The sequence below is a fragment of the Mauremys reevesii genome, linkage group 12, assembly GCF_016161935.1.
Source record: "Mauremys reevesii isolate NIE-2019 linkage group 12, ASM1616193v1, whole genome shotgun sequence".
Classification (NCBI taxonomy): Eukaryota; Metazoa; Chordata; order Testudines; family Geoemydidae; genus Mauremys; species Mauremys reevesii.
The window spans coordinates 49,981,070-49,996,421 of NC_052634.1; the positions used below are offsets into that span (position 1 = coordinate 49,981,070).

At 55.9% G+C, this 15,352-nt stretch overlaps 1 non-coding gene across 1 annotated transcript; it reads left to right on the top strand.

Moving 5' to 3' along the window:
• The first annotated feature begins 9,946 nt into the window (after positions 1-9,946).
• On the top strand, positions 9,947-10,028 carry TRNAS-AGA. Its single transcript has one exon. It is a non-coding gene; the product is annotated as a tRNA-Ser (tRNA).
• The last annotated feature ends 5,324 nt before the right edge of the window (positions 10,029-15,352 follow it).

Sequence of the window (15,352 nt, forward strand, 5' to 3'; positions counted from 1 at the left end):
GAGGGGGCGCTCGTCCCGCGGCTCGGCTGGACCTCCCGCAGGCATGACTGCGGCAGCTCAAGCGGAGCCACCGGACCCGCGAGCCACCCGCAGCTGCAGGAGGTCCAGCCGAGCCACGCGGGACCAGCGGTCCCTCCGCAGTCATGCCCGCGGGAGGTCCGCTGCTCCCGCGGCTCCGGGCGCCTCCCGCGCATGACTGCTTGGGGCGGCCAAAAACGTAGAGCCGCCCCTGGTCTGGAGATCAGGATTGGGATAGCAGGGGCTGCGGGTCGGGAGTGAGGGGCACCGTCAGTGCTGGGGGGAACCAAGGGGCTGCGGGTCGGGAGTGAGGGGCACCAGCAGAGCTGTGGGGCTGGAGGTCAGCACTGGGATACTATCCAGCCTGATGGTAAGCGATGCCCAGCTGTGCCCATGGCCAGTACGTCCTGCTCCACCCACAGCCGGGCTGGGAGCCAGGACTCCTGGTTCTTCTCCCCAGCTGTGGCAGGGCAGTGCAGGCTAGTGGTTAGAGTGGGGGTTGGGAGCCAGGGTATCTGGGTCCCACCGCTGGCTCTGGGAAGGGAGTTGGGGCCAGTCGTGGTGCCCCCCCCCGGGCTTGAAGTGGTTTCCATCCTGTGCAGGGTTTACAGGTTTGTTCACTGGCTCTCAGCACCTCCCACTATACAAATTGTCCCAGTGCCGCTGGGTCTAGTGGTTAGAGCCGGGGAGGCCGGGAGCCAGGCAGGGCGGTGGGTATAAGGGGCCCGGGGAGGCACCTGGCCTGTGCTCCACCCAGAGGCCCTGCTCCCACTCGTCCTCTCCCCCGCAAGGCCCCATCCTCACTTCGCCCTTCCCCAAGCTCCATCCGGCCACATGGGGCCGTGGGGGGAGAGGCCGGGGGTGCAAACGGCAGAGAGGCAGGCGGGGGCTTGGGGTGGGGCGAAGAGGCACAAGTGGCAGGGCCTCGGGGTAAGAGGCGTGAGAGGTGGGCGGGGGTCAGGGAGTGGAACAAAGGGGTCCTGAGGGGCGGGTGGGCGGGGCTGAAGGGGCGTGTGGCCGGGGTGGATGGGGCGTGTGGGCGGGGCTTTGGCAGGAGGAGGCTGAGTGGCAGCAGGCCTTGGGGCAGGGCCACAGTCCGGGCCCGCCCAGCCTCCCAAGTGGAGGAGTCCCAAGCTGCCCATGGAGCCAGGACTCCTGGGTTCTATTCCTGGCTCTCCCACAGACTCCCAATCTGAGCTGGTGCAGCCCATCTCGCCCTCCCTGGTGCCTCAGTTTCCCCCATGTGAGACGGGTCCCAGTGTGAACGGCTGCAGCGCCGTGGAGAATCTCGTCCCTTCTCCTGGCGGCTCCTTGGGAGCCCTGGGGAAGCAGCCAACTGCTGCAGCCCCTGGCTCCCGTCTGGGCAGCCCGGGGTGGGGTGGGATCTGGGCAATGGGAAGAAGGAATCCCCCCTTCCCCCACCCCACCCCGGGGACATGGGGGGAGGCTGGTGCTGCGGGGGCAGGGAGTCCTGCAGCCCTCGCAGGGGAGAAGGGGCAGGTTCCCGGCTTGGCTGCTGATGGGGGCGGGGTGGGGGGCACTGCTGGACTGGGGGCTCCTCCCAGCGGGGTGGAGATGGAGCACGGCCTGCGGGGCGCGGCCGTCTCCCCTGGATGGGGGAGGGTGACACTGGCCAAATTGTGAGAGCCCCTGTCCCCCCCCCAGACAAGGGAGGGGCTTCTCAGCCTTGCCGGCTCGTCTCTCTTTCACCAGGATCTGCCCAGCACCTGGCCTGGCCCAGACCCCTTCCTCAGCGCCAGCAGCTTCCCATTGTGGGGAGTGGAGCGGCCGGGGTGGGGGCCTCTCAAGCCCGCCGGGAGCAGGGCCGGGGCACTGGGGGCAGAGGCTGCGATGGGGAGGTGGGTTGGAGAGATGTCGGGGTGAAGCTGGGACTCAGGGGAATGGGGCAGGCTGCAGGGAGGAAGTGTGGGGCCACCGGAGGGGAGCTGGGGGCTGGGAAGCTGCGGGGACACAGACGGGGGTAGTGGTGACACCGCAGGGGGGGCTGCTCAAGAGGCAGTGGGCTGGGGGGGCAGGGCGGGAGCTCGGACAGGGGTGCGGGGGTCAGGCTATTGCGGGTCTCCCTGTGACTGGCACCAGGCTGCAGGGAACCCCCGGCCGGCAGCGCCACTGCTGGGGGGTCTGGTCAGTGCAGCCCCGCGGCACACTGCTGGGGGCTCTGATCTCTGCAGCCCCCCCCCCCGATGCACCCTGCTGGGGGCTCTGGTCACTGCAGCCCCCCCCCCACTGCACCCTGCTGGGGGCTCTGGTCACTGCAGCCCCCAACCTCACACTGGACCGGGGCGGGGAAGGTTTCTTCTCGCGCTCCCATTGGTCAGGGCTCTGCCTCCTCTTCCTATTGGCTGTCTCGGAGAGGCGGAGTTTCGAGAGGGCGTCACGTGGCCTTGAAGCGTTCGCGAGGTGGCTCCTGATCAGCCCACACCCCCCCCCGAGGTCCCCTCCCACCCTGCCGCCCCTGCCCCTCCCTGCCCCGCCCCCAACCCCCGAGCTCCTCCCCACTGCCGCCCATCCCCTCTCTGCCCCGCCCCAAACACCCCCGAGCTCCCCTCCCCAGTGCCGCCCCTCCCCTCTCTGCCCCGCCCCCAACCCCGAGCTCCCCTCCCCACTGCCGCCCATCCCCTCCCTGCCCCGCCCCCAACCCCGAGCTCCCTCCCCAGTGCCGCCCCTCCCTCTCTGCCCCGCCCCAACCCCCGAGCTCCCCTCCCACAATGCCGCCCCTCCCCTCTCTGCCCCGCCCCCAACCCCCAGCTCCCCCTCCCCAGTGCCGCCCATCCCCTCTGCTCCCGCCCCAAACACCCCCGAGCTCCCCTCCCCAGTGCCGCCCATCCCCTCTCTGCCCCCGCCCCAACACCCCCGAGCTCCTCGATGCCGCCCATCCCCTCTTCTGCTCCCGCACTCAAACACCCCAGCTCCCCTCCCCAGTGCCGCCCATCCCCGTCTCTGCCCCTGCCCCAAACACCCCCGAGCTCCCCTCCGCAGTGCCGCCCATCCCCTCTCTGCCCCCGCCCCTAACACCCCCAGCTCCCCTCCCCAGTGCCGCCCATCCCCTCTTCTGCCCCCACCCCAAACACCCCCGAGCTCCCTCCCCAGTGCCGCCCATCTCCTCTCTGCCCCGCCCCAACACCCCAGCTCCCCTCCCCACTGCCGCCCATACCCCTCTCTGCCCCGCCCCCAACCCCCTCCCCAGTGCCGCCCATCCCCTCTGCCCCGCCCCCAACACCCCCAGGCTCCCCCTCCCCAGTGCCGCCCATCCCCTCTCTGACCCCGCCCCAAACACCCCCAGCTCCCCCTCCCCAGTGCCGCCCATCCCCGTCTCTGCCCCGTCCCCTAACACCCCCAAGCTCCCCTCCCCAGTGCCGCCCATCCCCCTCTTCTGCCCCCGCCCCAAACACACCCCGACACTGCTCCTGGTTTTGGAAGGGGAACAGGAGAAAGGACAAAAGAAGCAAGAGACGAAGAGAAAGGAGGGAGGGATGGATGGAGGAAAAGGTGAAACAAAAAGAACAAACCCTAATGTCCTCAGTGATTTTAAGGGAAAAAATCCCAGGTACGGAATAAAATTCTGCCTCCTTAAGCTCGTGTTTTCCATGCCTAGAATTCAACTGTCACCAGATGGATCAGACTGAACAGGTTTCAAACCTCGAGGAGGCTCTTACCTTCTAAACAGGGACGGCTGTTTTCTAGTAAAATCAGGAAAAGGGAAGGAGAAAACTCAAAAGAGGTTCCTCCTGGCGCTCACGTCCGTGAACCCGAATACTCTCTCAGTCCTCAAAGAGAGACCTGGAGAAGGAGACTTGCTGAAGCAAAGCCACAGGGGTCTCTGAGGTTTCCCTGGCCCCTCGCCCCTGTCCTGCCTGGCTGATGTCAGCATCTCTCTGTGAGGTCACCACCTCCCCACCACCTTTGACCAATAGTCTGAGGTCCTGCAAAAGGCCTTTGTGATGTCACTGCCACACCCCTCCCTTGCTGTGCTAATGTCCTGCCCCTGGCCAGGCACTTTGGAGGTTTGAGCTACTCCCTGTGGATCACCCCACTCAAGGAGCGTTCGTTCTAGGAAGCAAGCCGGCTAGACAGGCCAAGCTGTTCTGAAGGAGGCAACTCAAACATTTTCTCCCTGCTTCCCTTGGCAACGTCTGACTGGGAAAAAAAATTCCCCAAACTGAAAAACCAGTACTAATCTGTTTGGGGACTTTGGTTTGAAAGTATTATTGTTATTATTCTCTTCTGAATCAGTTCAGTTGAGTCTTTGTCCTCCTCAGCTCTTAACACCCAAACTTTCAGTAACTCTATTATCAGTGCCTGCGAGTGTAATTTAAACCATAGGTTCATCTAGCTCTGAATCTTGTCTTCTGACAGTAGCCAATACCAGGTGCTCCAAAAGCCAGTCTTTAAGGTACCACCGGGAGTTGAACCCAGGATCTCTTGTTTACAAAACAGGTGCTTTAACCAGCCAAGCCATGGTACCTGCTGTTACTTAAAGCAGCGTGTTTGCTCACACCTGACTCTCTGCCAATCCCCACTGGGCCCTTACAAGTGTTGCTCGTGTTTGGCTTCTGTAAAGCAGAGGAGCAGGTGAAGTTTTGCTCCCAAGGTGTGTGTGCGATTCTTTGGACAGGTCTACACTATGAAATTAGGTTGGTGTAATTACATTACTTAGGCTGGCAATGCAGTTCTATCAACCTAATCCCGGTGTAGATAGCAGCTCAGCTGTCAGAACTTTCTGGAGCTATGAAAGGAGAGAGGTCCGGCCTCTGTAGCAGGAATGCAGGGCAGGCGAGTTCATGGTGGGATACTGGTGGAGACCGGTTATGGTGATATAATGACCAGCAGCATTTACACTGACAATTTGGCACAAAGCTCTAGGCCTCTTGTCGAGGTGGTTTTATTTTGTCGCCAGACGTGGCATTGCAGTGTGTGCACCAGCCAAAAGCTGCTGACCGAGGGAGCATAGTGTGTTTTTCACACAGCTGAGCAATATAATGATGCTGAAATAACTTTGTAGTGCAGACCTGGCCAAAGATTCACACACACACACAGCTTGCAAGGAAAACCTCACCTGCTCCTCTGCTTTGCAGAATCCAACACAAGCAAAGCTTTTCAGGCCCCAGTGGGGATGGCAGGGAGTCAGGTGTGGGCAGAGAGTGTCCCTGAGCCACAGGCAGGCACCATGGCTTAGCTGGCTAAAGCACCTGTCTTGTAAACAAGAGATCCTGGGTTCAACTCCAAGTGGTGCCTTGTTGAGTACCTCTTGGAGCACCTGGTATTGGCAGCTGTCAGAGAACTAAATGGGCCTTTGGTCCAGCCCAGTATGGCTGTTTCAATTACACTCACAGGCACTGATAACGGAATTACTGAGAGTTAAGAGCTGATAGGTCAGTGGTCCAGCCTGTCACAGCTGACCCCCCTCCCTCTGGGACAGGGGCAGGTCTGGGCTCTCACACTAAATGCTCATTGTGGCTGCCAGAACCTGTGGGCAGCTCGTTTACTTTGCACTGAGGGTTGAGTCCTGCTTCATGCACCGTGTGTGAGAATGAAAATCCTAAACCGCCCTTTGAAATAACAGATGCAGCAGGATGTGTTATTGTCCCTGCCCCAAAGCACACAGACCAATGGAGAAATGCTGTCAAGTCCAGGGTAATACTCCACTGCCAGTTTATCTTTTTTGCTTGCTAAACTCCCTTCCAACCTTGAGGGCTCCCAGCGCCCAATATTGAGCTTGAGCTGAGATGTCTACAGTGCAAATTTACCACCCCATGGCCCTAGCCTGGGAGCCTGCACTGGCACAGGAAAGCCATGAGTGTTTCATTGCAGTATGGACATAGCCCCAACCCACTCAGCTTTGGAACCCATGTCCCCTGCCTAGCAAGTGCTATTGAACTGAGGATGAGTCCCTCAATCAGGGTCTGCCAAGCCCAGTTGTGCTGCCCTTGGTTCACACAACAAGGATAACAACCCTTTATTTCTCCTGCCCCTATAACATGGAGACTCGGAATCCAACACCAGCCACAAGTGATCATTTCGGCAACCCAACATATTTCCAACATACTGTAAAATCCACATGCAGACTCATACACGAAACCTTGCAAGAAAATCTTCCTGAGGGCGTCTGAAGCACCTGCTGCTGGAGGGAAGGAGGGAGCCGTGGGTTGGGATTGAGGAGCAGCGTGAGGAGGGGGGGCCTGTGGATTGGGATTGAGGGGCACTGGGAATAGGAGGGGGCTGTGGGTTGGTTCTGAGGGGCACTGGGAATAGGAGGGGGCTGTGGGCTGGGACAGAGGAGAAGGGTGAAGAGGAGCAGGCTCTGGTTGGGAGTGAGGAGCAGTGAGCATAGGAGGGACTGAGGGTTGGGACTGAGGGGCACTGGGAAAAGAGGGGACATGGGTTTAGGCTGAAGAGCATCTTCATTTGAGGATCCAGCAGGACGGGGAAGGCAGCAGGTGATTCTAATTCCTTAGGGATATTCTGTGTGTGTGTGTGCAGGGGAGGAACATGCTATATGCCCAGAGGCCTTTATTTCTCCAGCCTGTGAGGACAGAGGGGCTGTCAGGAAGTTGCCCCTTCAAACCCACACACAAAAAGGCCCTTCTGAGGAAAGAGAAAATCCTGAAGAGAAAAAGTAACATCAAAGAGGACATGGGAAAGACAGTGTAAGATCTTGGTGAGTAGTTTATCACCTGACCAGGGACTTGAACCCTGGACCTTCAGATTAAAAGTCTGATGCTCTACTAACTGAAAGCAGCAAAGAGTCCTGTGGCACCTTATAAACTAACAGATGTTTTGAAGTATGAGCTTTCCTGGGTGAATACCCACTTCAGCTAGCCAGGCTCATGAAGAAAAAGAGCAAGTTGGTGCATTGGAGAAACTAGTAAAGAAAACAAGAGCGGGAAACAATAGGGGAAACCTGCTGCTCTCTCTGGCCCGGTCAACACTGTGAGTTTATATCAAATTTAGCAGCGTTAAAGGGCATTAACCCTGCACCCGTCCACACAATGAAGCCCTTTATATCGATATAAAGGGCTCTTAATACCAATATCTGTACTCCTCCCCGACGAGGGGAGTAGCGCTGAAATCGGTATTGCCATGTCGGAGTAGGGTTAGTGTGGCCGCACTGATGGTATTGGCCTCCAGGCCATCCCACAGTGCACCATTGTGACTGCTCTGGACAGCAATCTGAACTCGGATGCACTGTAAAATCGGAATAATCCCGTAGTGTAGACATACCCTGTGATTAACAACATTGGTGGCTAATTGAAAGGCTGATGGTTGAAACCCAAGTGAAGATGGAGGTGGTTTTTTTTAGTCATGAGGGTTTTTTTTAGTGATGAGAATCCAGTACATTTTAACAGGCAGAAAAATCTCTTCAACGCTGGTCTAACCTCAGTAGGCAAGCATAAGTGACACTTTTGCCAGATCCATTGGTGGTATAGTGGTGAGCATAGCTACCTTCCAAGCTAGTTGACCTGGGTTCAATTCCCAGCTAATGCAATGATGTGATGTTTTCTCTGCTGGGAAGTGATTTAATTTCAGTCACATTGTATCAGTTTATCAATGGAATGAGAGAATCCATGTGCTGCAGGTCATTCAACACACAATGGAGGAAGAAAGGGGCAGGACTATACAATGAGCTGTTGGAGTTATCCTGGTATTACAATGTTTGGTTTATTTTTTAAAAAACTTCCTTTACTTCCATCTCCCTTTTAGACTCAGAGGCTTTAAGGTCAGAAGGGACCAGTGTGATCATCTAGTCCGACCTGCTGCACCTTGCAGGCCAAAAGACATACCCCCATATACCCCCATGACATCTATATAGGCAAGTCAGTGATCTTAAGGATTTTGAAGGACAGGTTCTGCCTTAGAGAGTTCCTTTTCGAGTCCCAGACCATAGGGGTTTTAAAAATGGGGTTTGATTAAACTTTATATACACATGTAGACACCACAGCTTGCACACACACCAACATAGCTTCTCCCAGTGACATAGCTACCACCTCTTGGGGAGATGGGTTAACTACACGGACAGGACAGCTCTCTCCTCCACTTTGAGCAGCTTCATTATTTATGAATAGGTGGGAAATAACCTCCGGAATGGACAGGAACCAATCTATCAAATATTGCTGTGTCTGCATTCAATATGGGTAACTGGTCATATTGGGCTGGATTAGTAGGAGCGTTGCCAGCAGATCGAGGGAAGTGATTATTCCCCTCTATTCAACACTGGTGAGGCCACATCTGGAGCATTGCATCCAGTTCTCTTTCCCCCCCCCCCAGAAACAAATTGGAGAGAGTCTAGGGGAGGGCAACAAACATGATTAGGGGGCAGGGGACTTACAAGGAGAGGCTGAGGGCAGGGCCACCCAGAAGGGGGGCAGGGGGAGCAATTTGCTCCAGACCCTGCAGGGCCCCCATGAGGATACAGGATTCTATAATATTGCAACTTTTTTTATGGAAGGGGCCCCTGAAATTGTTTTGCCCCAGGCCCCCTGAATCCTGTGGGCGGCCCCTGCCCAGATCGTGGTGCTGTCCCCCCACTCCACCCCCTTCCCTCGTTGTCCTCCCTCCGAGGCCCCACCTGTGCTCTGCCCTCACTCCCATTTGGCCACTTCCCACCCCTGCTCTTTGGCTGAGGCCTGCTGGTCCCCCTTCCGCTCGCTCCTCTCCTCCCCCAGGGCCTCCTCGCGCCTCTCCACCCCCTACCCCAAGGTCTGCCTGCTGCCCCACCTCTCTGCCCCTCCCTGAGACTCACCCTGTCCATCGCCCACCCCTCTCTGCCCCTCCCCTGAGACCCCCTGCCCACCCCTCTCTGCCCCTCTCCTGAGACCCACCCTGTCCATCGCCCACCCCTCTCTGCCCCCTCCCCTGAGACCCCCTGCCCACCCCTCTCTGCCCCTCCCTGAGACCCACCCTGCCCATCACCCACACCTCTGCCCCCTCCTGAGACCAGCCCTGCCCATCGCCCACACCTCTCTGCCCCTCCCCTGAGACCCCCGCTACCCATTGCCCACACCTCTCTGCCCCCTCCCTGAGACCTGCCCTGCCCATCGCCCCCACCTCTCTGCCCTCCCCTGAGACTCACCCTGCCCATCGCCCATACCTCTCTGAGTCCTCCCCTGAGACCCCGCCCATCGCCCACACCTCTCTGCCCCCTCCCCTGAGACCTGCTCTGCCCACCCCTCTCTGAGCCCTCCCGAGACCCACCGTGCCCACCTCTCTCTGCCCCTCCCCTGACTCACCCTGCCCATTGCCCACACCTCTCTGCCACCTCCCCTTAGACCTGCCCTGCCCATCGCCCACACCTCTCTGTGCCCTCCCCTGAGACCTGACCTGCCCACACCTCTCTGCCCCCTCCCCTGAGACTCACCCTGCCCACAGCTCTCTTAGCCCTCCCCTGAGAACTGCCCTGCTCAGCACCCACACCTCTCTGCCCCTCCCCTGCCCTGCCCACCTCTCGAACCTCTCTTCCCCTCCCCAGAGACCCACCCAGTCCACCACTTTCTTTGGTGATCAGTTGTTATTCCATGAAACACCCATGATGGAATAAAAATCTGAGTTTACTCCAGGGTGAGGAAAGAAAGGAGTCACCAACCCCTGGCAAAGCTCAGTGCCCCAGAGAAACCTGCCCCCTGCTATCGCAATCACTGATGTACTGGGGATATGACGAGAAAGGGACTGTCTGAATGATCAAGGCAGGAAATGGACAACAATCTACAGCAATGTCATTAGCCACAAACACACTCTCCTCATGCTCCCGCCAGAAGGGAAAGGAGCAGGAATTTTTGCTGTTCAGCCATGGACACACTTACACAAGGGCACAGCAGTGTGGGTCTAGTGGAAGCTGGTCTGAAGAAACAACTGGAATTGATCACTCAATGGAAACAGAACTAGAGTGTAGTGAGAACTCAACATCAAGCAAGTAGTTGTGGCCGAGTGGTTAAGGCAATGGACTAGAAATCCATTGGGGTCTCCCTGCGCAGGTTCAAATCCTGCCAACTACGGAGCAAGTTGTGGTTCTTTAGTTTCAGTGGAGCTGGGTCTTGTCTCACTTTTAAGCTAGGCCTATACTAAAGGAAAATGTGGCTTTAGTTAAGGTGTTTTAATTGAACAACTGTTGCACGTCCACCCTATGTCACCAGAGCACATCCATGCTAGCATCTCTTGGATTGCCACAGAGAGCAGTGCACTGTGGGTAGCTATCCCACTGTGCAACTGGCTGCAGGGTTGTCATAAACAGATAGTTAAGGGTTAAGGTCTCTTTTACCTGTAAAGGGTTAACAAGCTCAGTAACCTGACGGACACCTGACCAGAGGACCAATCAAGCGACAAGATAATTTCAAATCTCTGTGGAGGGAAGTCTTTGTGTTCTTTGTTGGGTTTTGTTCTCTCTTTGGATCTAAGAGGGGCCAGATGTATATCCAGGCTCTCCAAGCTTCCTGAAGTATTTTCTTCTATTCAGTATAGTGAGTATTAGAAAGGCGGATTAGTCTTATAATTAATTTCTGTATTTGCAAATGTGTGTTTGCTGGAGAAATCTCTTTATTTCTGTTTGCTGTTACTTTTAATTATTCTGAGAAGGCGGGGGGAAGACCCTCTGGTTTATAAGCTAGACCCTGTAATATTTTTCGCCCTGGTGTTACAGAGATAGTGTACTTTCTTTCTTCCTTTTAATAAAATCTTCTCTTTTTAGAATCTGATTGATTTCTTCCCTTGTTTGGAATCTCAGGGGAAGAGGAGAGGGGAAAGGGAATCTCTCTTTGTTTGATTCAAGGGGTTTGAATCAAGATGATCTCTCCCGACGGCTAAGGGAGGGGGAGGTGGGGGAATGGGCTATTTCCCTTTGTGTTAAGATCCAAGGAGTTTGGATCTGTGTTCCCCAGGGAAAATTTTGGGGGAACAGGGAGTGTGCTAGACACTGGAATTTCTAGCTGGTGGCAGCATAACCAGATCTAAACTAGGATTTAAGTTTAGAGGAGTCCATGCAGGTCCCCATCTTGTGGACGCTAAAGTTCAAAGTGGGGAATAAACCTATGACATGGTAGGCAGCGGTGGAGATTTTTTTTAGAAACCAAAACAGAGAAGTTTTTTCCTTTTTGGCTGTTTGGAAAAACAGCTTGGGGCAGAGGTATTAGGTTTTTCTAACAAAGCATGGTTAGAAAGAGATTCCCACTGAGAGTGCATTAGCAAGTTTGAGAGAGACAGGACAAACCAGTTTTTCTGGTCCTTTCTCAGCCAGCAGCCACAGCAAAAACATTTGCAAATGAAAAGTTTTGTTTTCTTTTTATTCAGTCGGGAATAGAAAGGTTAGGAAACTGTAAACCAAGCAACCTGAGCTGAAGCAACATAGTCAATTCACTGACTGCAGAGGGTGTGGCCAGCACCAGAAAGCACACAAACATGAGTACCAGTGAAACAGCTGACAAACTCGAACTGGCTAGGCTGCAAGCAGCAGAGAAAGACAAAGAACATCAGAGACAGATGGAACTAATTAATGCACAAATGGCCAGGAAGAGGCTGACCACAAGAGAGAGATGGAGAAGCAAGAGGCCGAACACAGGAGACAAATAGAGTTAAAAGAGAAAGAACTAGAAATCCAGAAGCAGGCTCTGGAATTAGAAAAGGCTAAGCAGAATGTTCCTGCCAACCCCAACAACCCTTCTCCAGGCACTGTTCCCCATCCCAGGAAATTTCCCACCTACGAGGCAGGTGATGACACTGAGGCCTTCTTGGAAAATTTTGAAAGGACCTGCCATGGGTACAACATCCCTACAGACCATACATGATAGAGCTGAGGCCACAGCTCAGTGGACCCTTAGCAGAGGTGGCAGCTGAAATGCCTAAGGAAAACATGAACAATTATAAACTGTTTCAAACAAAGGCCAGAATCAGAATGGGGCTAACACCTGAGCATGCCCGTCGGCAGTTCAGAGCCCTAAAGTGGAAACCAGATGGGTCATTCCCCAGACACGCCTACTACATTGATAAAAATTGGAATGCAGGGATATCAGGAACAAAGGTTCAAAATTTTGAAGAGCTGTCCCTTCTGATGAGAATGGAACAGTTCTTAGATGGTGTTCCTGAGGAAATAGAATGGTACATCATAGATAGGAAACCCAAAGCTATAACCGAGGCAGGGGAGATTGGAGCCAGATGGGTGGAAATAGCAGAAAAGAAAAAAGCTACTATCAAGGGGAGTGAATATAACCAGGGGGCACCCAAGACCCCAGCTACAACCCAAGGAAAGCCCCAGACTACCCATGGTCCCACCTCACCAGTCTCCAGCAACCCACCTCGGCCCAGTGACCCGTCAGCCGGGCGATGTTTTAAATGTAATGAACTGGGAGATATAAAGGCCAACTGCCCCAAGAACCCCAGTCGAGTACAGTCCATTACACCATCATCACACCAAGGATCCCCAGGCCCAGATATCTCTCAAATACCCCCGGAGCACAGGGAAACCTTGAGAGTGGGTGGGAAGAAGGTTACCGCGTGGAGAGACACCGGGGCACACGTGTCAGTTATCCACCAGTCCTTAGTGGACCCGAAATTCATCAACCCAGAGGTCCAAATCACAATTTCTCCATTCATATCAAAATCTGTAACCTTACCTACAGCTCAATTGCCTGTCCAGTACAAGGGCTGGTCAGGAAAGTGGTCTATGACAATTATCCCATCCCCATGCTAGTGGGGCAAGACTTGGCCAACCATGTGAAGCTGGCCAAGATGGGGGGAGTGATCACCCGCAGCCAGGCCAAACAAGCTTCCACTCCCAGCCCTGTTCCTGAGCCGTCCACCAGGGCCCTGTCTGTGTTACCAGAGACCCAGACAGAGGTGGTGGAACCGGATCCCATGCCACCTACTGAAACCGCCATAGTGCATCCAGCCCCAGAACCGGAACTGGAAGAGCAACCAGCGGCAGAACCATTGCCAGCACTGATGCCAGTGCTTCCAAACCTGTTTCCAACCTCATCGCCAGAGGGCGCCAGCAGGCCTGAAATGGCAGAAGCAGCAGACAACCCTACCCAAGATATTTCTCCAGCAAACACACATTTGCAAATACAGAAATTAATTATAAGACTAATCCGCCTTTCTAATACTCACTATACTGAATAGAAGAGAATACTTCAGGAAGCTTGGAGAGCCTGGATATACGTCTGGCCCCTCTTAGATCCAAAGAGAGAACAACCCCCAAACAAAGAACACAAACAAAGACTTCCCTCCACAGTGATTTGAAATTATCTTGTCCCTTGATTGGTCCTCTGGTCAGGTGTCCGTCAGGTTACTGAGCTTGTTAACTCTTTACAGGTAAAAGAGACCTTAACCCTTAACTATCTGTTTATGACACTAGCAAAGGCCAGTTCCTGGACCCTTGGTCCAGACATCCTCATTCACATCAGGCTGGGGTGACCAGATGTCAAAGATGAAATATCGGGATGTGGGGGGCGGAGCCAAAACAAAAAAAGCCGGAGGCTCCCCCGCACCACCAGGCGGCAGTGGCACAGCCCCGTCTCCACCCAACTCTCGGCTCTGACCCCCGATACACCCCCAGCTCCCCCATTCCCTCGCTCCTGGGCCCAGCCTGGGCTCCGAGCTCTGCAGCCGAGCTGTGCTCCAGGTCCCTCCTGCAGCTCCCGGGCAAGGGGAGAACCAGGCAGCCGGGCCCGGGCCCTCCCGGCAGGAGCGTGTCTGCCCCATGTGTGTCTCCGCCCCTCACCCACCTGGGTCCTGCCCGCTCCGCACTGCCCCCAGCCCCACTGCGCTGCCCCGCAGGCTCCAGGGATGGAGCAGCCTCCATGCTGTGCTCCCGGCCATGGCCATGGCCCGTGTGCAAACCTGGGAGGGAGGAGGATGCCACCTGCTTGGGGAAGAGGCAGGGCCAGGGCGAGGATTTGGGGAGGGATCCGATGGGGCAGTGAGGGGGTGGGGCTGGGGGCAGGGCCAGGGTGGGGATTTGGGGAGGGATCCAATGGGGGAAGGAGGGGGCGGAGTCGAGGGGCGACTGTCCCTCCGGGCTCTGCCTGTGTGCCGGAGCAGAGGACCAAATTGTTTGTTCGTCCAGCGTCCCGACCAAACATCGGTCGGGACGCGGGATAAACAAGCAAATATTAGGACAGTCCCAATAAAATCGGGACGTCTGGTCACCCTACATCAGGCTTCAAGTTGAGAATCATTTCCCCTTCCCGCTCTGTGGGAGGGGAGACTTTTAAACGCGCTCTCTGTACGACTGCACACGGCTAAGCAAAGAGAACAAACCCCCAATCCCCCTTGTGCTTTGGGAGCCAGGTTTGCGGTGGGAATTCTGTAGTTCAGATGACTTCACGCCTGGGCATTGTGATTCTTTACCAGTTTCTCTGGCATTGGGGGCAGTTTTGTTCTCACAGCTGTGATGGCTGAGTGGTTAAGATGCTGGAGTTGAAATCCAATAGGATTCACCTGCACAGGTTTGAATCCTGCTAACAGCAAGGCCTGTGTTTTAGCCAGTCCCTCACCCGGGCAATACCTCTGTACAACCCCCTGAGACACTCTCAATTCTCTCCCCACCGCAAGTTCTGCTCCATTCATAGAGATCCCTGGGACGCCCCCTCACACTGTGTCCCTGAGGGGTCAGGCAAACTCTCAGCGCCTGAAGCCTCTGCCACTCACCTAGTGCCCCATAGATCAGCCATAGCCCTGGTTCTGCTCCTCTCTCTAGCGTGTGAAAGGAGCTGAGTCAGCGACTCCATGGGAGCTATGGGGCTGCAGAACCAACAGAGAAAAAATAGGTGCTCAGCACCCACTGGCAGCCAGCTCCCCCGACCCCACTACAGGCCTTGCTGACAAGCTCCTCCTCTTCCCCTTCAGCGCCTCCCACCTGCCAGTGATCAGCTGTTCAGTGGGGTGCAGGAGGCACTGGGCGGGGAGGGGGAGGAGCAGAGACAGAAAGAGGTGGGGGATGGAGAGGAATGGGGCAGGAAGGTGCAGGGTGGGAAGAGATGGGACAGGGGTGGGGGCTTGGGGGAAGGGGTGGCGTGGGGGCAGGGCCTGGGGAGGAAATGGGGGAAGCACTGACTATCACAGTGACAATACAACTGACCAGCATTGCGGGGGAGATTGAGGGAGATCCACGCTCACCCAGTCTCTTCTCTCCCCCACGGTGAGCCAGACACTGCTCTCTCCTGGCTCTCACTCTAGCAGCTGGACGCCAAGGAGCCATTTCCCCACAGGAAGTGCATCGAGTGCCCCTGTGGTGCTGGGGGGCTGGCGCTGCTGCTGCCTGTGGGGCTGGCAGGGGGGCTGATGTCTGCACAGACTCTCAGCTGCCAGGCCGGAGGGGGCACTTGGGACC